This window comes from Rutidosis leptorrhynchoides, chromosome 11 (genome assembly GCF_046630445.1).
Source record: "Rutidosis leptorrhynchoides isolate AG116_Rl617_1_P2 chromosome 11, CSIRO_AGI_Rlap_v1, whole genome shotgun sequence".
Lineage (NCBI taxonomy): Eukaryota > Viridiplantae > Streptophyta > Magnoliopsida > Asterales > Asteraceae > Rutidosis > Rutidosis leptorrhynchoides.
The window spans coordinates 314744046-314768014 of NC_092343.1; positions in this window are offsets into that span (position 1 = coordinate 314744046).

Here is a 23969-nt window from a genome sequence, read left to right on the forward strand (position 1 = left end):
AAATAACGCGAGTGATGATGTATTATGTTGAAGATGATGATGACTGCTTATTAAGTCTTCTACCATTCGAAGATCCTGTTGCCAAAACGAAACCACAACCGGACTGCTATTAGATTACAATTTGGGCTTGTTAAATTGCTGGAAGTTATCTTGTGTGTTTGGCCTAATTGTTGTTGGGCTAATTGAAGTTGGGCCTTAAGTAACAACGTGTTAAAAGAATTAAACGTAGGGTTTAATACAAAATGCAAGTGCAGAGTAATGGTTAGTAGGGTGTGTGCTCATTCGAGACGTCTTGGGTTCAAGCCTAGTCTGAGGTACAATTTTTTTTTAAAGACTTGTTTTAAAGGTAGCCCTTTCTTTTTCTTATTATTATTGTTAGTATTATTATATTATTAATATTAACAAAAGTAATTTTTATTAAAATTATCATTTTAAGTATTATCATTCTATTTATCATTATTAATATTATTATTATTATTATTATTATTATTATTATTATTATTATTATTATTATTATTACTATTATTGTTATTTTTATCATTATTATTTTTATTATCATTATTATTATTTTTTAGCATTTATATCATTATTTTTAACATTATTATTATTATTATCATTTTTACTACTAGTATCATTATTATTATTATTATTACAACTATATTATTATTAAAAGTATCATTTTTAGTAAAGTTATTATTTTTATTAAAGTTATTATTAAAATTATTATTTTTAGAACTATCATTAGTATTATTATTAGAATTATCATAAATTTTATCATAATTAGTATTATTTTTTTATCATTTTTATTATTATTAGTATTATTAATATATCAAATGAAGACTTTCTATATAAAAATATATTTAGGACATAAAACCTAACCATATTAATATGTTTGTAATAAATATTAATTATCTATTTAATGTATATAAAAATAAATATAGTTAATTTAGTTATTAATGAAACGTACAAGTTACTAAAATAACAATTAATAATAATTCCTAAATTTGTTCGATTACCATTATATGTGTTAATATACATATAAATGATATAGGTTCGTGAATCCGAGGCCAACCCTGCATTATTCAGTGTCGTCATATGTATTTTTACTACAAAATACAGTATAGTGAGTTTCATTTGCTCCCTTTTTAAATGCTTTTGCAATATATATTTTTGGGACTGAGAATACATGCGCTTTTATAAATGCTTGACTAATAGACACAAGTAATTAGAAACTACATTCTACGATTGAATTGTTATATCGGATATGACCCATTTGAGCTTGGTAACCTAAGAATTGGTGTTTATTATAATTACCACCAATTGACGTGAATCCTAAAGATAGATCTATGGGCTTTGACATGCCCCAGTCAGAGAATTTGAACTGCTTTAGTACTTCAATATTTTTATCTTTGGGGATATTCTAGATGCATTTTGTTAATGTCGCTTACTAGGGTTCAATTCGTATGAATGATTTTTACAGCAGTGAGCAGACCTGCACAGATTGTTTTCGAAATATGAAGTCTTGTGGTCTATTAAAATATTGAAATGATTGTTATGATAAACCTATGAACTCACCAACCTTTTGGTTAACACTTTAAAGCATGTTTATTCTCAGGTATGAAAGAAATCTTCCGCTGTGCATTTGCTTATATTAGAGATATTACTTGGAGTCATTCATGACATATTTCAAAAGACGTTGCATTCGAGTCGTCGAGTTCATCAAGATTATTACTAAGTCAATTATAGTTGGATATATTATGAAATGGTATGCATGCTGTAGTGACCCGAACTTTTCCATGTTTATATATATTAATTGAGATTGATATTTACATGATTAAATGTTTCCAACATGTTAAGCAATCAAACTTGTTAAGACTTGATTAATTGAAATATGTTTCATATAGACAATTGACCACCCAAGTTGACCGGTGATTCACGAACGTTAAAACTTGTAAAAACTATATGATGACATATATATGGTTATATATATAGGTAACATGATATTATGATAAGTAAACATATCATTAAGTATATTAACAATGAACTACATATGTAAAAATAAGACTACTAACTTAATGATTTTGAAACGAGACATATATGTAACGATTATCTTTGTAACGACATTTAATGTATATATATCATATTAAGAGATATTAGTACATCATAATATCATGATAATATAATAATTTAAAATCTCTTTTGATATTATAAACATTGGGTTAACAACATTTAACAAGATCGTTAACCTAAAGGTTTCAAAACAACATTTACATGTAACGACTAACGATGACTTAACGACTCAGTTAAAATGTATATACATGTAATGTTTTAATATGTATTCATACACTTTTGAAAGACTTCAAGACACTTATCAAAATACTTCTACTTAACAAAAATGCTTACAATTACATCCTCGTTCAGTTTCATCAACAATTCTACTCGTATGCACCCGTATTCGTACTCGTACAATACACAGCTTTTAGATGTATGTACTATTGGTATATACATTCCAATGATCAGCTCTTAGTATCCCATGTGAGTAACCTAACACATGTGGGAATCATCATTTGGCAACTAGCATGAAATATCTCATAAAATTACAAAAATATGAGTAATCATTCATGACTTATTTACATGAAAACAAAATTACATATCCTTTATATCTAATCCATACACCAACGACCAAAAACACCTACAAACACTTTCATTCTTCAATTTTCTTCATCTAATTGATCTCTCTCAAGTTCTATCTTCAAGTTCTAAGTGTTCTTCATAAATTCCAAAAGTTCTAGTTTCATAAAATCAAGAATACTTTCAAGTTTGCTAGCTCACTTTCAATCTTGTAAGGTGATCATCCAACCTCAAGAAATCTTTGTTTCTTACAGTAGGTTATCATTCTAATACAAGGTAATAATCATATTCAAACTTTGGTTCAATTTCTATAACTATAACAATCTTATTTCAAGTGATGATCTTACTTGAACTTGTTTTCGTGTCATGATTCTGCTTCAAGAACTTCGAGCCATCCAAGGATCCATTGAATCTAGATCCATTTTTCTCTTTTCCAGTAGGTTTATCCAAGGAACTTAAGGTAGTAATGATGTTCATAACATCATTCGATTCATACATATAAAGCTATCTTATTCGAAGGTTTAAACTTGTAATCACTAGAACATAGTTTAGTTAATTCTAAACTTGTTCGCAAACAAAAGTTAATCCTTCTAACTTGACTTTTAAAATCAACTAAACACATGTTCTATATCTATATGATATGCTAACTTAATGATTTAAAACCTGGAAACACGAAAAACACCGTAAAATCGGATTTACGCCGTCGTAGTAACACCGCGGGCTGTTTTGGGTTAGTTAATTAAAAACTATGATAAACTTTGATTTAAAAGTTGTTATTTTGAGAAAATGATTTTTATTATGAACATGAAACTATATCCAAAAATTATGGTTAAACTCAAAGTGGAAGTATGTTTTCTAAAATGGTCATCTAGACGTCGTTCTTTCGACTGAAATGACTACCTTTACAAAAACGACTTGTAACTTATTTTTCCGACTATAAACCTATACTTTTTCTGTTTAGATTCATAAAATAGAGTTCAATATGAAACCATAGCAATTTGATTCACTCAAAACGGATTTAAAATGAAGAAGTTATGGGTAAAACAAGATTGGATAATTTTTCTCATTTTAGCTACGTGAAAATTGGTAACAAATCTATTCCAACCATAACTTAATCAACTTGTATTGTATATTATGTAATCTTGAGATACCATAGACACGTATACAATGTTTCGACCTATCATGTCGACACATCTATATATATTTCGGAACAACCATAGACACTCTATATGTGAATGTTGGAGTTAGCTATACAGGGTTGAGGTTGATTCCAAAATATATATAGTTTGAGTTGTGATCAATACTGAGATACGTATACACTGGGTCGTGGATTGATTCAAGATAATATTTATCGATTTATTTCTGTACATCTAACTGTGGACAACTAGTTGTAGGTTACTAACGAGGACAGCTGACTTAATAAACTTAAAACATCAAAATATATTAAAAGTGTTGTAAATATATTTTGAACATACTTTGATATATATGTATATATTGTTATAGGTTCGTGAATCAACCAGTGGCCAAGTCTTACTTCCCGACGAAGTAAAAAAATCTGTGAAAGTGAGTTATAGTCCCACTTTTAAAATCTAATATTTTTGGGATGAGAATACATGCAGGTTTTATAAATGATTTACAAAATAGACACAAGTACGTGAAACTACATTCTATGGTTGAATTATCGAAATCGAATATGCCCCTTTTTATTAAGTCTGGTAATCTAAGAATTAGGGAACAGACACCCTAATTGACGCGAATCCTAAAGATAGATCTATTGGGCCTCACAAACCCCATCCAAAGTACCGGATGCTTTAGTACTTCGAAATTTATATCATATCCGAAGGGTGTCCCGGAATGATGGGGATATTCTTATATATGCATCTTGTTAATGTCGGTTACCAGGTGTTCACCATATGAATGATTTTTATCTCTATGTATGGGATGTGTATTGAAATATGAAATCTTGTGGTCTATTGTTATGATTTGATATATATAGGTTAAACCTATAACTCACCAACATTTTTGTTGACGTTTAAAGCATGTTTATTCTCAGGTGAATATTAAGAGCTTCCGCTGTTGCATACTAAAATAAGGACAAGATTTGGAGTCCATGTTTGTATGATATTGTGTAAAAACTGCATTCAAGAAACTGATTTCGATGTAACATATTTGTATTGTAAACCATTATGTAATGGTCGTGTGTAAACAGGATATTTTAGATTATCATTATTTGATAATCTACGTAAAGCTTTTTAAACCTTTATTTATGAAATAAAGGTTATGGTTTGTTTTAAAATGAATGCAGTCTTTGAAAAACGTCTCATATAGAGGTCAAAACCTCGCAACGAAATCAATTAATATGGAACGTTTTTAATCAATAAGAACGGGACATTTCAGTTGGTATCCGAGCGTTGGTCTTAGAGAACCAGAATTTTGCATTAGTGTGTCTTATCGAGTTTGTTAGGATGCATTAGTGAGTCTGGACTTCGACCGTGTTTACTTGAAAAATGATTGCTTAACAAATTTTGTTGGAAACTATATATTTTTAACATGTGAATATTATGTGATATATTAATCTCTTAACGCGTTTGATATTATGTGATAGATGTCTACCTCTAGAACAAGTCCCATTGACTCACCTAATAATAATGAAGAGTCAAATGTAAATTGGAATGATTCGTGGACTGATTCACAAGTTCCCGAAGAGGAACCGGAAGAAGAGTCGGAACCGGAAGAAGAGTCAGAACCGGAAGAAGAATCGGAACCGGAATAAGAATCGGAACCAGATGAAGAAATAGAACCGGTGGGGGAAATAATAAAACGGTTAAGTAAAAGAAAATCCTCAACCAACCGACCAAGGTTAATTATGGTAAATGGTGTTTCCGCCAAGGAAGCAAAATATTGGGAGGATTACCAATTCTCCGATGAATCGGATTCCGACGAGAATTCCGATGATGTTATAGAAATTACCCCCACTGAATTTAAAAAGGCAAAAGAAAATAATAAGGGAAAGGGCATAAAAATAGAGAAATCTAATTCCAACCCCGATGAACTTTATATGTATCGTCAACCCCCGAAGTCCTTAAGTTGTAACAATGACCCGGGAACCTCTAAACCACCAGGTTTTTCTAAACCAATGTGGATCACGACGGCTCGTATTAGGGGAACATCATATATCCCTAGAAACTTGGTAAAACGAACCAAAACCGAAGAAGAAGAAACAAGCGAGTCGGAATAAGATAGTTGTATTCGTGTGGTGTAATATATGTAATATAGTGTGCTTATGCTTTATGATATATGTAAAAATTGCTTGTATTAATAAGTATTTTTTTTATGAATCTAACTCTTGTCTATTTTACAGTATAAAAACACAAAATGAATAGACAACCCAATATTTTAAGAGACCTACCCGGAGACATGATTGATGAAATCTTGTCTAGAGTCGGTCAGAATTCTTCGGCACAACTATTTAAGGCGAGATCAGTTTGTAAGACATTCGAAGAACGTTCCAAGAATGTCTTGGTTTATAAGAGACTTTCGTTTGAAAGATGGGGGATATCACATTGGGAAACTAATAAGTTACGATGTGTTTACTTTGACGCATATATTGCGGGGAACCCAAATGCTATTTTACGCAATGGGTTAAGAAATTATTTTGACTCAATATATCCGAATATTGGACTTCGTGATTTAGAAAAAGCGGCTAACATGCAACATAAAGAAGCATGTTATGCTTACGGATTAGTAATGTTCGCTTCTCACCAAAGTGAGAACAAGAACATCGGACTACAACTATTAAACAAAACGTTCCCACAAGTGACGGAGTCGGTAATTGGGGTAAGAAATGAGGTTTTTAGATTGTTACGGGACTGTTGGACATTACGTAACCCTCTTCCCTTTGACGACGTTACAACACGCTGTCTTATCAACGGCCATAACGGTTATGTTCCACAAGACCAAGGATGGGAAGTAGTCCTAGTAAAACCAGAATGCATGACTTGTTTCTGGACGTATGAATTACGTGTCTTTATTGCCTTTGCTGAACGACTTGTGTACTAGCTAGAATTATCTTCACAACCATCTTGTATCAAATTTATTGTGTGCTATATTTCATGCTATATGTAAAATAAACGGTATTATAAGTTTGTAAAATGTTGTGTAAAAGTTTGAACGCGAAATATTATTATAATCAGTTTTTCATATAGAATTGTAGTAGTTGAATTGTATATTAGCTACTAAGTATGAACTTAACGGGTAGGTACTACCCGAATTTAAACTTATAAAACGCTAATATGAAGAAAAAGCTTTTATAAATGAGTTCATATTATGCTACGAAATACTATTAACTACTCTTAATATTCTGTATGATTAACTTGTTCCATTTAACTATTTTGAAGGAAATGGCACCGACTACTTGACACACCGTGAATATGAATGAAGAGGAATTCCGTACTTTTCTAGCTTCAAACATAGCCGCAGCACAGGCTGCGCTACATACCAATAATAACCTTGGATCTAGCAGTACAGGAAATCGTGTAGGATGCACCTACAAAGAATTCACTGCCTGCAAACCTTTGGAATTTGATGGAACCGAAGGACCGATCGGATTGAAACGGTGGACCGAGAAGGTCGAATCGGTGTTTGCCATAAGTAAGTGTACTGAAGAGGACAAAGTGAAGTACGCTACGCATACCTTCACAGGTTCTGCGTTAACATGGTGGAATACCAATCTAGAGCAAGTGGGACAAGATGATGCTTACGCACTACCGTGGTCAGCATTCAAGCACTTGATGAACGAGAAATACCGTCCCAGAACCGAGGTTAATAAGCTCAAGACAGAACTTAGAGGGTTACGAACCCAAGGATTTGATATTACCACGTACGAAAGACGATTCACAGAATTGTGCCTATTGTGTCCGGGAGCGTTCGAAGATGAGGAAGAGAAGATCGACGCGTTTGTGAAAGGATTACCGGAAAGAATCCAAGAAGATATAAGTTCACACGAGCCCGCCTCCATACAACAGGCATGTAGAATGGCTCACAAACTAGTGAACCAGATTGAAGAAAGAATTAAAGAACAGACTGCTGAAGAGACCAATGTGAAGCAAGTCAAAAGAAAGTGGGAGGAAAACGGTGATAAGAATCACCAATACAACAACAACAGCAATTACAACAATAATCGCAACAATTATCCCAGCAATCGCAACATCAATCGCAACTACAACAGACGGCCCAACAACAACAACAACAACAACAACAACAACAACAGCAACTACAACAATCATCCCAACAACAATAATAACCGCAACAACAACAACAATCAGAAGCAGCTATGCCAAAGGTGTGAAAAGTATCACTCGGGGTTCTGCACCAAATTTTGAAACAAGTGTAAAAGAAATGGTCATAGCGCAGCGAAGTGTGAGGTCTACGGACCAGGGGTTAATAGAACCAAAGGAACAAATGGTGTCGGAACGAGTAATGGCGGAGCAAGTAGTGTCGGAGCAAGTTATGCCAATGTAGTTTGTTATAAATGTGGAAAACCGGGCCACATCATTAGAAATTGCCCAAACCAGGAGAACACGAATGGACAAGGCCGCGGAAGAGTTTTCAATATTAATGCGGCAGAGGCACAGGAAGACCCGGAGCTTGTTACGGGTACGTTTCTTATTGACAATAAATCTGCTTACGTTTTATTTGATTCGGGTGCGGATAGAAGCTATATGAGTAGAGATTTTTGTGCTAAATTAAGTTGTCCATTGACGCCTTTGGATAGTAAATTTTTACTCGAATTAGCAAATGGTAAATTAATTTCAGCAGATAATATATGTCAGAATCGAGAAATTAAACTGGTTAGCGAAACATTTAAGATTGATTTGATACCAGTAGAGTTAGGGAGTTTTGATGTGATAATCGGTATGGACTGGTTGAAAGAAGTGAAAGCAGAGATCGTTTGTTACAAAAATGCAATTCGCATTATACGAGAAAAAGGAAAACCCTTAATGGTGTACGGAGAAAAGGGCAACACGAAGCTACATCTTATTAGTAATTTGAAGGCACAAAAACTAATAAGATAAGGTTGCTATGCTGTTCTAGCACACGTCGAGAAAGTACAAACTGAAGAAAAGAGCATCAATGATGTTCCCATTGCAAAAGAATTTCCCGATGTATTTCCGAAAGAATTACCGGGATTACCCCCACATCGATCCGTTGAATTTCAAATAGATCTTGTACCAGGAGCTGCACCAATAGCTCGTGCTCCTTACAGACTCGCACCCAGCGAGATGAAAGAACTGCAAAGCCAATTACAAGAACTTTTAGAGCGTGGTTTCATTCGACCAAGCACATCACCGTGGGGAGCTCCTGTTTTGTTTGTCAAGAAGAAAGATGGTACATTCAGGTTGTGTATCGACTACCGAGAGTTGAACAAACTTACCATCAAAAACCGCTACCCACTACCGAGAATCGACGACTTATTTGATCAACTACAAGGCTCGTCTGTTTATTCAAAGATTGACTTACGTTCCGGGTATCATCAAATGCGGGTGAAAGAAGATGATATTCCAAAGACTGCTTTCAGAACACGTTACGGTCATTACGAGTTTATGGTCATGCCGTTTGGTTTAACTAATGCACCAGCTGTGTTCATGGACCTTATGAACCGAGTGTGTGGACCATACCTTGACAAGTTTGTCATTGTTTTCATTGATGACATACTTATTTACTCAAAGAATGACCAAGAACACGGTGAACATTTGAGAAAGGTGTTAGAAGTATTGAGGAAGGAAGAATTGTACGCTAAGTTTTCAAAGTGTGCATTTTGGTTGGAAGAAGTTCAATTCCTCGGTCACATAGTGAACAAAGAAGGTATTAAGGTGGATCCGGCAAAGATAGAAACTGTTGAAAAGTGGGAAACCCCGAAAACTCCGAAACACATACGCCAGTTTTTAGGACTAGCTGGTTACTACAGAAGGTTCATCCAAGACTTTTCCAGAATAGCAAAACCCTTGACTGCATTAACGCATAAAGGGAAGAAATTTGAATGGAATGATGAACAAGAGAAAGCGTTTCAGTTATTGAAGAAAAAGCTAACTACGGCACCTATATTGTCATTGCCTGAAGGGAATGATGATTTTGTGATTTATTGTGACGCATCAAAGCAAGGTCTCGGTTGTGTATTAATGCAACGAACGAAGGTGATTGCTTATGCGTCTAGACAATTGAAGATTCACCAACAAAATTATACGACGCATGATTTGGAATTAGGCGCGGTTGTTTTTGCATTAAAGACTTGGAGGCACTACTTATATGGGGTCAAAAGTATTATATATACCGACCACAAAAGTCTTCAACACATATTTAATCAGAAACAACTGAATATGAGGCAGCGTAGGTGGATTGAATTATTGAATGATTACGACTTTGAGATTCGTTACCACCCGGGGAAGGCAAATGTGGTAGCCGATGCCTTGAGCAGGAAGGACAGAGAACCCATTCGAGTAAAATCTATGAATATAATGATTCATAATAACCTTACTACTCAAATAAAGGAGGCGCAACAAGGAGTTTTAAAAGAGGGAAATTTAAAGGATGAAATACCCAAAGGATCGGAGAAGCATCTTAATATTCGGGAAGACGGAACCCGGTATAGGGCTGAAAGGATTTGGGTACCAAAATTTGGAGATATGAGAGAAATGGTACTTAGAGAAGCTCATAAAACCAGATACTCAATACATCCTGGAACGGGGAAGATGTACAAGGATCTCAAGAAACATTTTTGGTGGCCGGGTATGAAAGCCGATGTTGCTAAATACGTAGGAGAATGTTTGACGTGTTCTAAGGTCAAAGCTGAGCATCAGAAACCATCAGGTCTACTTCAACAACCCGAAATCCCAGAATGGAAATGGGAAAACATTACCATGGATTTCATCACTAAATTACCAAGGACTGCAAGTGGTTTTGATACTATTTGGGTAATAGTTGATCGTCTCACCAAATCAGCACACTTCCTGCCAATAAGAGAAGATGACAAGATGGAGAAGTTAGCACGACTGTATTTGAAGGAAGTCGTCTCCAGACATGGAATACCAATCTCTATTATCTCGGATAGGGATGGCAGATTTATTTCAAGATTCTGGCAGACATTACAGCAAGCATTAGGAACTCGTCTAGACATGAGTACTGCCTATCATCCACAAACTGATGGGCAGAGCGAAAGGACGATACAAACGCTTGAAGACATGCTACGAGCATGTGTTATTGATTTCGGAAATAGTTGGGATCGACATCTACCGTTAGCAGAATTTTCCTACAACAACAGCTACCATTCAAGCATTGAGATGGCGCCGTTTGAAGCACTTTATGGTAGAAAGTGCAGGTCTCCGATTTGTTGGAGTGAAGTGGGGGATAGACAGATTGCGGGTCCGGAGATTATACAAGAAACTACCAAGAAGATCATCCAAATTCAACAACGATTGAAAACCGCCCAAAGTCGACAAAAGAGCTACGCTGACATTAAAAGAAAAGATATAGAATTTGAAATTGGAGAGATGGTCATGCTTAAAGTTGCACCTTGGAAAGGCGTTGTTCGATTTGGTAAACGAGGGAAATTAAATCCAAGGTATATTGGACCATTCAAGATTATTGATCGTGTCGGACCAGTAGCTTACCGACTTGAGTTACCTCAACAACTCGCGGCTGTACATAACACTTTCCACGTCTCGAATTTGAAGAAATGTTTTGCTAAAGAAGATCTCACTATTCTGTTAGATGAAATCCAACTCAACGAAAAACTCCAATTCATCGAAGAACCCGTCGAAATAATGGATCGTGAGGTTAAAAGACTTAAGCAAAACAAGATACCAATTGTTAAGGTTCGATGGAATGCTTGTAGAGGACCCGAGTTCACCTGGGAGCATGAAGATCAGATGAAGAAGAAATACCCGCATCTATTTCCAGAATATTCGTCAACACCTTCAACAGCTTAAAATTTCGGGACGAAATTTATTTAACGGGTAGGTACTGTAGTGACCCGAACTTTTCCATGTTTATATATATTAATTGAGATTGATATTTACATGATTAAATGTTTCCAACATGTTAAGCAATCAAACTTGTTAAGACTTGATTAATTGAAATATGTTTCATATAGACAATTGACCACCCAAGTTGACCGGTGATTCACGAACGTTAAAACTTGTAAAAACTATATGATGACATATATATGGTTATATATATAGTTAACATGATATTATGATAAGTAAACATATCATTAAGTATATTAACAATGAACTACATATGTAAAAACAAGACTACTAACTTAATGATTTTGAAACGAGACATATATGTAACGATTATCGTTGTAACGACATTTAATGTATATATATCATATTAAGAGATATTAGTACATCATAATATCATGATAATATAATAATTTAAAATCTCTTTTGATATTATAAACATTGGATTAACAACATTTAACAAGATCGTTAACCTAAAGGTTTCAAAACAACATTTACATGTAACGACTAACGATGACTTAACGACTCAGTTAAAATGTATATACATGTAATGTTTTAATATGTATTCATACACTTTTGAAAGACTTCAAGACACTTATCAAAATACTTCTACTTAACAAAAATGCTTACAATTACATCCTCGTTCAGTTTCATCAACAATTCTACTCGTATGCACCCGTATTCGTACTCGTACAATACACAGCTTTTAGATGTATGTACTATTGGTATATACACTCCAATGATCAGCTCTTAGTAGCCCATGTGAGTCACCTAACACATGTGGGAACCATCATTTGGCAACTAGCATGAAATATCTCATAAAATTACAAAAATATGAGTAATCATTCATGACTTATTTACATGAAAACAAAATTACATATCCTTTATATCTAATCCATACACCAACGACCAAAAACACCTACAAACACTTTAATTCTTCAATTTTCTTCATCTAATTGATCTCTCTCAAGTTCTATCTTCAAGTTCTAAGTGTTCTTCATAAATTCCAAAAGTTCTAGTTTCATAAAATCAAGAATACTTTCAAGTTTGCTAGCTCACTTTCAATCTTGTAAGGTGATCATCCAACCTCAAGAAATCTTTGTTTCTTACAGTAGGTTATCATTCTAATACAAGGTAATAATCATATTCAAACTTTGGTTCAATTTCTATAACTATAACAATCTTATTTCAAGTGATGATCTTACTTGAACTTGTTTTCGTGTCATGATTCTGCTTCAAGAACTTCGAGCCATCCAAGGATCCATTGAAGCTAGATCCATTTTTCTCTTTTCCAGTAGGTTTATCCAAGGAACTTAAGGTAGTAATGATGTTCATAACATCATTCGATTCATACATATAAAGCTATCTTATTCGAAGGTTTAAACTTGTAATCACTAGAACATAGTTTAGTTAATTCTAAACTTGTTCGCAAACAAAAGTTAATCCTTCTAAATTGACTTTTAAAATCAACTAAACACATGTTCTATATCTATATGATATGCTAACTTAATGATTTAAAACCTGGAAACACGAAAAACACCGTAAAACCGGATTTACGCCGTCGTAGTAACACCGCGGGCTGTTTTGGGTTAGTTAATTAAAAACTATGATAAACTTTGATTTAAAAGTTGTTATTTTGAGAAAATGATTTTTATTATGAACATGAAACTATATCCAAAAATTATAGTTAAACTCAAAGTGGAAGTATGTTTTCTAAAATGGTCATCTAGACGTCGTTCTTTCGACTGAAATGACTACCTTTACAAAAACGACTTGTAACTTATTTTTCCGACTATAAACCTATACTTTTTCTGTTTAGATTCATAAAATAGAGTTCAATATGAAACCATATCAATTTGATTCACTCAAAACGGATTTAAAATGAAGAAGTTATGGGTAAAACAAGATTGGATAATTTTTCTCATTTTAGCTACGTGAAAATTGGTAACAAATCTATTCCAACCATAACTTAATCAACTTGTATTGTATATTATGTAATCTTGAGATACCATAGACACGTATACAATGTTTCGACCTATCATGTCGACACATCTATATATATTTCGGAACAACCATAGACACTCTATATGTGAATGTTGGAGTTAGCTATACAGGGTTGAGGTTGATTCCAAAATATATATAGTTTGAGTTGTGATCAATACTGAGATACGTATACACTGGGTCGTGGATTGATTCAAGATAATATTTATCGATTTATTTCTGTACATCTAACTGTGGACAACTAGTTGTAGGTTACTAACGAGGACAGCTGACTTAATAAACTTAAAACATCAAAATATATTAAAAGTGTTGTAAATATATTTTGAACATACTTTGATATATATGTATATATTGTTATAGGTTCGTGAATCAACCAGTGGCCAAGTCTTACTTCCCGACGAAGTAAAAAAATCTGTGAAAGTGAGTTATAGTCCCACTTTTAAAATCTAATATTTTTGGGATGAGAATACATGCAGGTTTTATAAATGATTTACAAAATAGACACAAGTACGTGAAACTACATTCTATGGTTGAATTATCGAAATCGAATATGCCCCTTTTTATTAAGTCTGGTAATCTAAGAATTAGGGAACAGACACCCTAATTGACGCGAATCCTAAAGATAGATCTATTGGGCCTCACAAACCCCATCCAAAGTACCGGATGCTTTAGTACTTCGAAATTTATATCATATCCGAAGGGTGTCCCGAAATGATGGGGATATTCTTATATATGCATCTTGTTAATGTCGGTTACCAGGTGTTCACCATATGAATGATTTTTATCTCTATGTATGGGATGTGTATTGAAATATGAAATCTTGTGGTCTATTGTTATGATTTGATATATATAGGTTAAACCTATAACTCACCAACATTTTTGTTGATGTTTAAAGCATGTTTATTCTCAGGTGAATATTAAGAGCTTCCGCTGTTGCATACTAAAATAAGGACAAGATTTGGAGTCCATGTTTGTATGATATTGTGTAAAAACTGCATTCAAGAAACTGATTTCGATGTAACATATTTGTATTGTAAACCATTATGTAATGGTCGTGTGTAAACAGGATATTTTAGATTATCATTATTTGATAATCTACGTAAAGCTTTTTAAACCTTTATTTATGAAATAAAGGTTATGGTTTGTTTTAAAATGAATGCAGTCTTTGAAAAACGTCTCATATAGAGGTCAAAACCTCGCAACGAAATCAATTAATATGGAACGTTTTTAATCAATAAGAACGGGACATTTCACATGCCGTCAACTTTTGATGTGATAAAAGATTGTCTTTTAAAAACGAATGCAATTTTTGTAAAATGTATCATATAGAGGTCAAGTACCTCGCGATGTAGCCAAATGTAATGTATTCGTCCAGATGGATTAGGATGGGTCGTCTAACACTTGACCTTGGGTGGGAAATTATATTGACTAAACCGGAATGCATGTCTTGTTATTGGTTATATGAGTTGCGTATTTTTGCTAAACGATTTGGGTTTAACTAGATTTTTTAATATTTTTTTTTTCTATATTTTAGATTTTGTATAAATTTTACTCATCAGTTAATGTAAATATTAGTAATTATGTCTATTATCATATATCAGTTTATTTCCATTTGAGATGTTATATATTAACTACGGAGTACTAGTATTTTTCTATGCCTATATTAATGTTTTTACAGAACGTTTGTGATGTTACTGTATTTTTATAATCTACGTTAAGTAATAATGTAATATACAATATTGAGTGGAAAGTAAAATAATCATGACTTTAGATTATTACCTACATAATAGGCCAGAATTACCTGCATAATAGGCCATGAAGCATGTAATATACTGTTATCTATAAAGTAAATTACAAGTTAAAACACATACAAAACATTTCTTTATTTGTTGGATTTAGTCACTAAATAACCATTCTTATTATTATATTGAAATTTAAATTTAAAAATTAGATTTCAATCTATATACGTATATCTCATAGGGTTTTTATCGTATATACCCTTTTTAACCTTTAAAATTATATATTTACTCACTTAAATATGTTACTTTTAGACATTAAAAATGGACATATATGATATTATTCACCTTAAGTGGGCAAATATGTGATTTTAAAAATTATTAATAAGGATAGTATATGAAAAAAAAACCTATTTCGTAATATTGGCAAATATTTTATACTTAAATAAAATAAAATCAGCGCATTAAATGCATGTCGATTCAGTATCACCAAAAATACTCTTTAAAGGTTAAGATAGCAGACAAAAAGTTGAATATTTTCTCAAATACATTCTTCTCTCAAGTACACCAAACACAAAATTAAAAAATCCTTTTTATTTTTTAAAGAATACAAAAATGGAAGAAGTTACTCAAGTGAACATACTCGAGTTGGTCAGGATTCATCCGAGCAGTTGTTCATACTCAAGTTGGTTTGCAAAAGCTTTTTGAAGCTTTTCGACGATCCTTTGGTTTGTAAAAGGATATCCTTAGATAGGTGGGATCTCGTACCTTGGAGAAAACCTAAGATGGATCATATTATCGGATGTTGTTAATTTTTTTTTTTTTTTTTGAAACCCTAATGCGATTTTTCACAGGGGTTTGATAAATTATTTTAATAAATCTTACACTGAGTTAAGGCTTCGTCTTTTAGAAGAAGCTGCTAACATCCAAATTATAGAGGCGGTTTATGTTTATGGTTTGATCATGTTTGCCTCTGACTAAATAGAAGCAAATCATGTCAGATTACAAGTTTTGAATAAAACATTCTCACCAGTGCCGGACTTGGTGGTTGCAGTGAGAACCAAGGTTTTTCATTTGTTGCATGTGTTATGGTTACATAACCGTCGTCCTTTTGATGACTTGGCAACGTTTTGCCCTATCTCCGACCACATCAGTGATTTTCCACATATCCGAGGGAGTGGGTTTGAAATGAGGATACCAGAATGCATGCCGTGTTTTTGGGCCTATGAGGGGTGTTTTTGCATACCGATTTCGTTATGTTACCCGGTGAATGTAAATATTAGTAGGAAAAAAAACTAGATTTATGTTGGTATTTTTTTGATTTTTTATAAATGTTACCCAGTTAATTAATGTAGATGTTAGTAGTAATTTCTATTATCATATATATGATCAGTTGATTATATTGCTTCCATTTTTCCTTCCTATTATGTGGATTGTGATGTTAATTATATTGCTATATCTAACATGACTATTGTCTATGTTAACAAAAGAAAAATACAGGCTAAATTATTTTTGTTTATTGAGTGCTTTTTGACAGTTATTTGAAATTAATTAAGTGCCTTTGAATCTTACAAGAGTCATATAAGACGAAAAGAGCCTCTAATAAAACTAATAACACAAAAGAGAACACTCAAAGAGGTGATTCCTTGTTAACGTTTGTTGTTGACTAGCTGCTCTTTTAGCCATTGTATGTTGATCTGCACTTTGCTGTTGACTTGATGTTGCTTAAAACTATCACCATTAGTCCCTTTCTATATTTTGATATGATAGAGAACACTTTCTTCTGATTCAAACTTTTACTACCTTAAAAGGAAGGATTCCATTTATTTTGTTTGTTTATGTTCTGTCTACTATAGTAATACAGTAATTTTTATTTTCTTAAATGCAGAATTCAATTATGTGCTGGTAATTCTATCCAAAGTAATGGGAAAATGGGTAGTATTCAATTCGTATCATTAGGTCATTAACTAACATCATCAAATACATCATTAAATATGGGTGAGTTACTTTTCTGTATTATTTGGGTGAGTTGCTTTGTAATGTAAACTGAATGTACAATGAATACGCATTGAAAGAATCGCAAACCTTTCTTAGTTCATCTTGTTGTAACCAATTTCTGCACTAATTGGCATTGGATTCGTGTTGTTTGAAGAGTACAACGAATGAGCATCCATGGTTTGAGACTTGAGTTAGCTAGGTTTGAAAACTATGGAGTAAATAAAAAAAAGATAACAATGCTTTAACTATTGATCGACGACCATGTTTTTTGGGGCAAAAAAATAAAAAAATGAATTCATTAAATATGGCCCAACCACGCTTCCCAGCTGAAAGTCCGATGTGCTATACACATATTTTTAATTTTTGAAACAAAAATGACAAAAGAGGGATTTGAACCCAGGTAAATCACTTGAAAAGGTCACACATAAACCACTAGACTATCAATGCTTTTGAATATTGAATGGAAGTTCAATTATATAGTACTTGAATCATTTTTGTAACAAAAGTGAAATAATACGACTTAAATAGTAAATGTCATAAGTGCATTTTTTTCGCAACCACAATTTAAGGGTCATATGATAATTAGGACCTTAAATACCCAAGCGTCCTATTGTTATGACCTTATATCTTGTTGGTCACTCATTACGAGACACCAACAAGATAATGTCCTAATAAGTCCAGTTTTATGCAACCATAATTTAAGGGTCCTATGATAATTAGGACCTTAAATACCCAAGCGTCCTATTTTTATGACCTTATTATCTTGTTGGTCACTCAATATGAGACACCAACACGATAATGTCCTAATAAGTCCATTTTTTCGCAACTACAATTTAAGGGTCCTATGATAATAAGGACCTTAGATACCCAAGCGTCGTATTGTTATGACCTTATATCTTGTTGGTCACTCATTATGAGACACCAACATGATAATGTCCTAATAAGTCAATTTTTTAAGGGTCCTATGATAATTAGGACCTTAAATACCCAAGCGTCCTATTGTTATGATCTTATTATCTTGTTGGTCACTCATTATGCGACAGCAACAAGATAATGTCCTAAGAAGTCCATTTTTATGCAACCACATTTTAAGGGTTCTATGATCATTTGTACCTTAAATACCCAAGCGTCCTATTGTTATGACCTTATTAGCTTGTTGGTCACTAATTATGAGACGCCAACAAGATAATGTCCTAATAAGTCCATTTTTATGCAACCATAATTTAAGGGTCCTATGATAATTAGGACCTTAAATACCCGAGCGACCTATTGTTATGAACATGTGTATCAAATGAGTGACTCAAGCGTCCTATGATAATATGGCTAAAAAATTATGTGTCCTATTATATAGATATTATTACCCCAGTTTATACAATCATATCATAGTGTGACTTACCTTTTAAGTGTCCTATAAAAATATATAATAATAGGACCAAATATATAATAATAGGACCCCAACAAATAATGTGTCATATTAAACAGTTTTTTAGGACCAAGATTATAAGTGTATCTAATAATATGACCCAAAAATCATGTGTCATATTCTATTACTTTTTAGGACCCCACTTTATAAGTGTAACGCGTTTTAGGACACCACTACTTTTGCATGTATCTAATGGGACCCCCAGAATTTCCCCGTCCCAATTTATGGTTGCTTAGGACGCTTTTTCAGTGGGTCCCAGACGAGGGGTCCTAAGATAACAATTATCATGTAGTACTTAGACAGTGTTGTTATCATTTCTGATGTTTTAGCACTATTATTGAATGAAGTGACTGACTTGTGTTATCATTGTTCAGGTGATAAAGACACAGAGAAGGCTCAGAAAGACTAGACCTCTGAGATCCTTCAGTAGCTGGTAATTGGTGAGTGGGACTATCTGGAGACCAGTAGTACTGATTATATTAGCATGTTATTCTATGATTTCCTATATTGTTATGTTTAACATGCTATTTATCGTTAGTGGTAATGGCTATGTGGTAACTCCTTGTTATATGGTGCCATGTGTGTTTGAAGCCAGTGCGTCCCTATTGGGTGTTATACAGGAGAGATCAACCTGTGGGTTGAGTTTCTCATGAGGACTGCCAGTGTCCATGTTTTTATATGTTTGAATGATGCGTTCATCGCATGTGGATGTTTTATGAACTCATGGATGCGCGGGGAAATTTTGGTAAACCCCCAGTCTGATCAACTGGCGGTAAAGTGTTGGGACAGACCACCGATGTCTCTGTAGACTGCAGTTGGTGATGATTATGTGTTAGTTAACATGATGAATGTAACTGCTGTGATTTACTATTGACTGTAGGTAGTTTCACTCACTTAGCTTCGTGCTAATTCCCCTCCATCTTCTCCCTGCAGGTTAAAAGCTTTTGATGATGTTACTTTTTGGGGAGAAGAAGGGCGTGAAGATGTTATGTTTAACGAGACTTAACTCTCATGTTTTCTTACTTCGTTTTGAAACTGGCTGTAACCAGAGTTAATTTTGGATGACATGTACTTTTGAACTGTGTCCTTTTGTAAATAGTAATGCAAATATGTCTTTTCTCATTAAGTCTGTAATTTGATGTTTTGGTTAAGTGACACCAGTGGTAATGATTTTACATTGGGCTTTCAAATATCTTGTTTGTTTAATAAAAATGGTTAATTGATATAATGCTTCGGTAACATAAAAAAGGAAGGGAATTGGGTATCTCTCTTTGGAAGATTTAATCGGACTTCAACCCCATACCAATAGCCGACTTGTGCACTAACTCTCGGGTTAATGTTTTCGTTAAGTGATCCACCAAATTTTGTTGTAACCTCACAAAATCAACGAATATTACTCCATTGGTTATCAACTCACAAACCATACTGTGTGTATGACCTAAGTGTCGTGACTTTCCATTGTACATTTGAGTATATGCCTTAGACACAGTAGAAGAACTATCACAATGAATAGAGATAGGAGATATCGGCTTTGGCCACAAAGGAATCTCATAAATCAAGTGCCTTAACCATTCAGCTTCCTTACCAGCTACAGCCAAAGCAACAAATTCAGACTCCATATTTGAATTTGTAATACACGTTTGCTTCTTTGAAGCCCACGATATAGCACCTCCTCCAAGTAGGAATATCTAACCAGTCGTGGATGAATGATCCTCAATGTTAGTAATCCAACTTGCATCTGAATATCCTTCTATGATTGAAGGAAACCTGCAATAAGTGATACCATAATGTATGGTACGCTTCAAGCACCTGAACACTATTTATAAAAGATAAACTCAAATGAAAAGTAAGTAGAGAATTCATAGTGATAACCAAAGAATTAACCAAGAACAATGATAAATCATCAATGATTATCAGATTGAGGCTTGTTAATGGAATGATTAGATGTGTTACATGATCTTGGAATTCCCTAATAATCACCTAAAATCACCCCTAGATGCTCCCAAAATTGGTGATCAAGCATATGATAGAAGTGTCGGGTTCGGTCCATGCTTGACAACAATTAAAGGGGGATTTAAGGGTCATTCGAGTTTAACTCTTCGGTCCGGTGTACCGTGAATAACCCCTTGCGAGATGAAAAATCTTGACAGGGGTGGTTAAACGTCGACCCACCATCGACGGGATAGCCGGTTATTGATGGCTCGGGACGGGTTCTAGGGTTTCTGTTCATTGAACATTACGTGTTGACCGTGAGTGAGTCTAGTAATATGCTATGGATCCGGTAGCGCGGGCAAAAGTTGCGCTGTGTGAGTAGCGCAACTATGTCTATTATACTTTTATACTATAAATAGTATACGTGCAGGTCCAGATGAATTTATCCCTTTGTATCGTGACTTGGACCTCTTATTTATATGGTAATCCTCTTTTCTCAACTAGTCACACGTAATAAGGCCAGGGAAACGTAAAAAGCATTCTGTCGGGCCTGATTCTTGTCTTCCACATACACTCTGCAAGCTACATCACTTTCTGACAGATTGTACATCAACCAAGTACTTGCAGGCTTTATGCCATTGCACGCTAAGCCCTGTTACATGCGCTGAGCATTGTAGCGCGCCATTTATGCGACATGTGAGTAAACGCATGTGTGATGCGCTACACGAGCTAATTGCATATGCGTATCATTAATCGTCTTGACAAAAGTTATGGGACATTAGGGTTCAAAAATACATTTAAACATCAAAATTCGACTTGTCCCGTGCTGGTGATGTGCGACGCACAAGTGTATAGTGTACGATGCACACCCTAAAGATTCCACGCTATGCATGCATGGAAGGTGTGTGATGCACACTTTGCTGAAAGGTTTCTGTCCAAGATTTTTGTTGTGTACGATTCACAGATGCATATGTGCGGAGCACACCTTTCTAACTTCAATCTCAGCTCAAAAACTATCACTTTGACCCCAAAACAAACCGGGACCAACCTTGATGATCAAATGGCATTGAGAACACCTTAAAACCACTGAAAACGTGAACAGAAGTACTTATTGATGCAAAACATAGATCTTCATAATAATCACCAAAAAGTCTTCAAATTAACCAAAACCCGAGAAAAAACATTTGATATCGCGATAAAATATATATTCACTTTGATTGACATCAACAGCTCACTTTTGTTAGCCCATAAGTGTGACATTTCAGCCACAAGAGTGAGATTTTCAACTCGCGCGAGAAGCGCTTATAGTGCAATTTGAGGCTCGTTTGCACGTATAGTGGCTAGTTTTGCATGTAAAAACATTTATAACTTAGTTTTATAACTAAATGATGATTTTGATATGTGCGTCGGGTCACTGGCGCTACCATTTGTCACGCACGCCATATCCTGTCTGTTGCTTTGTGATTATTGTATAGGTTGGGGGTTATTCTGAACCGTTTAGGTTTGTCGTATGTTATTTTTATTTAATTATAAATAATATACAACTATGATACGATTACTGACTTCAATTTTATTTGTCTCAGGTAAAAAGGACAAAGAGAAGGCTCAGTAATATAAGACCTCTGAGTACCTTCTCTAGCTGATATTTGGTGAGTGAGACTAACTATTGATATACAATGTAGAGTAGCTAGTTATCCTATTGTGCCATAATAGTTAGGATTGCCCTACTACTGTTATTGCTTGTTTCCAAATGCTTAGCTTATATGCCGATACGTGTTGCTTTCTGTGCTATAACTCTAATACATCCCTATCGAGAGCAGCTGGTAGGTAGAGATCATCCAGTTAGAGGTTGGGTTTCTTATGGTAATCGGATTAGTATAAGTCTGAATGACGCATCCGTTGCGTGTATAAGATTTATACTAATCAGTAAGTGAAAGGAACTTTCGGTAAACCCATTCCGGTCAACTTTTCTTGTAGGCACGACCAAGCCGCCGAAGTCTCTTGTGACAACACTATTGGTTTGGTGTGTTGCATTTATGATGTGTTGGTATAACTATCATGTATGCTATTGTTGGTAGCTAGTCTCATTCACTTACGTTCGTGCTAACCTCTCCATCTCCTCCTTGCAGGTTGATAGCTTACTTTTATGTTTTGAGGAGAGGATGGGCGCATTGTTATTACGTATTGATATGAAGGAAAATCTGATGTGGCTTTTTTTTTAAACAATGTAGCTTGTAAACTTGATTTAAGTGGCACTTGGATGTCTGTAATAATCTAATAACTTAAATGGTTGTGTTTATTAGTTATGTTTGTTAATCACTTCCGTTGTGTATTTTAAAATAAAAATGTACAGTGTGATAAGTTGGTATCACATCATACGTTTGGCAGCATGCACATTGTGGTTGAATGTCATGTTCCCAAACTCTATGAATATCATGTCAAACATAACAAGCAGGGGACTAGGTTAAGTGAATGATAGGATAGGAAGCATGTTAGTTGGTAAGTGCTAACAGATTCAATAATAAGCTTTTGTGTGAGATGTTATGGTATTGCAGAAATAACAGATATCAAGAGAAAGCTATTGGCCCCAATGTCCCTGGAACATTTAGAGCTCTCGATGAAGATGATATGTATCGAAAGGAGAAGAGACGCCCTAAGAAATACTAGACCTTCAAAGTCAGCTTCAAGAAGCTCGTAACCGAATCAAGGAGCTTGAACAACATCAAGTGCATCCAAAGCATAATACCACTGCTTTAAATGCAGCTGTTCCTCCGACACTTTACCAACCATTTGGAAGTACCTCCCAACAGCAATTTTCGCAAACCCAATACCAATTTCCTCAACAATACCAAATGTCCAACCAGTTTAACCAACCTTTTCGCAACCAAATGATGTACCCATCTCAAATGCCGGCTTTTCAGCCTACTATGTTTGAAAAGAAAAAAAAAAGAAGAAGAAGAAATGCACCTATAAGCAGTTTCTCAATTGCTGACCTCCTGAGTACAACGGGCTGCCAACCTCCTGAGTACAGGAATTATTACAAGATTTATCCTACAATCCATGTCCGATCATCAACTTAGCGAAGTGATGGTGATAGAAAGGGAGACATAGACCCTTATAAATGTGACACCGCTATTTTTTTTTAATACGTATACGTAGCGAAAGCATTTAATAATTGATTACCATTTACACGAACCAGTGTCACGTGACAACATACAAAATACATGTTTT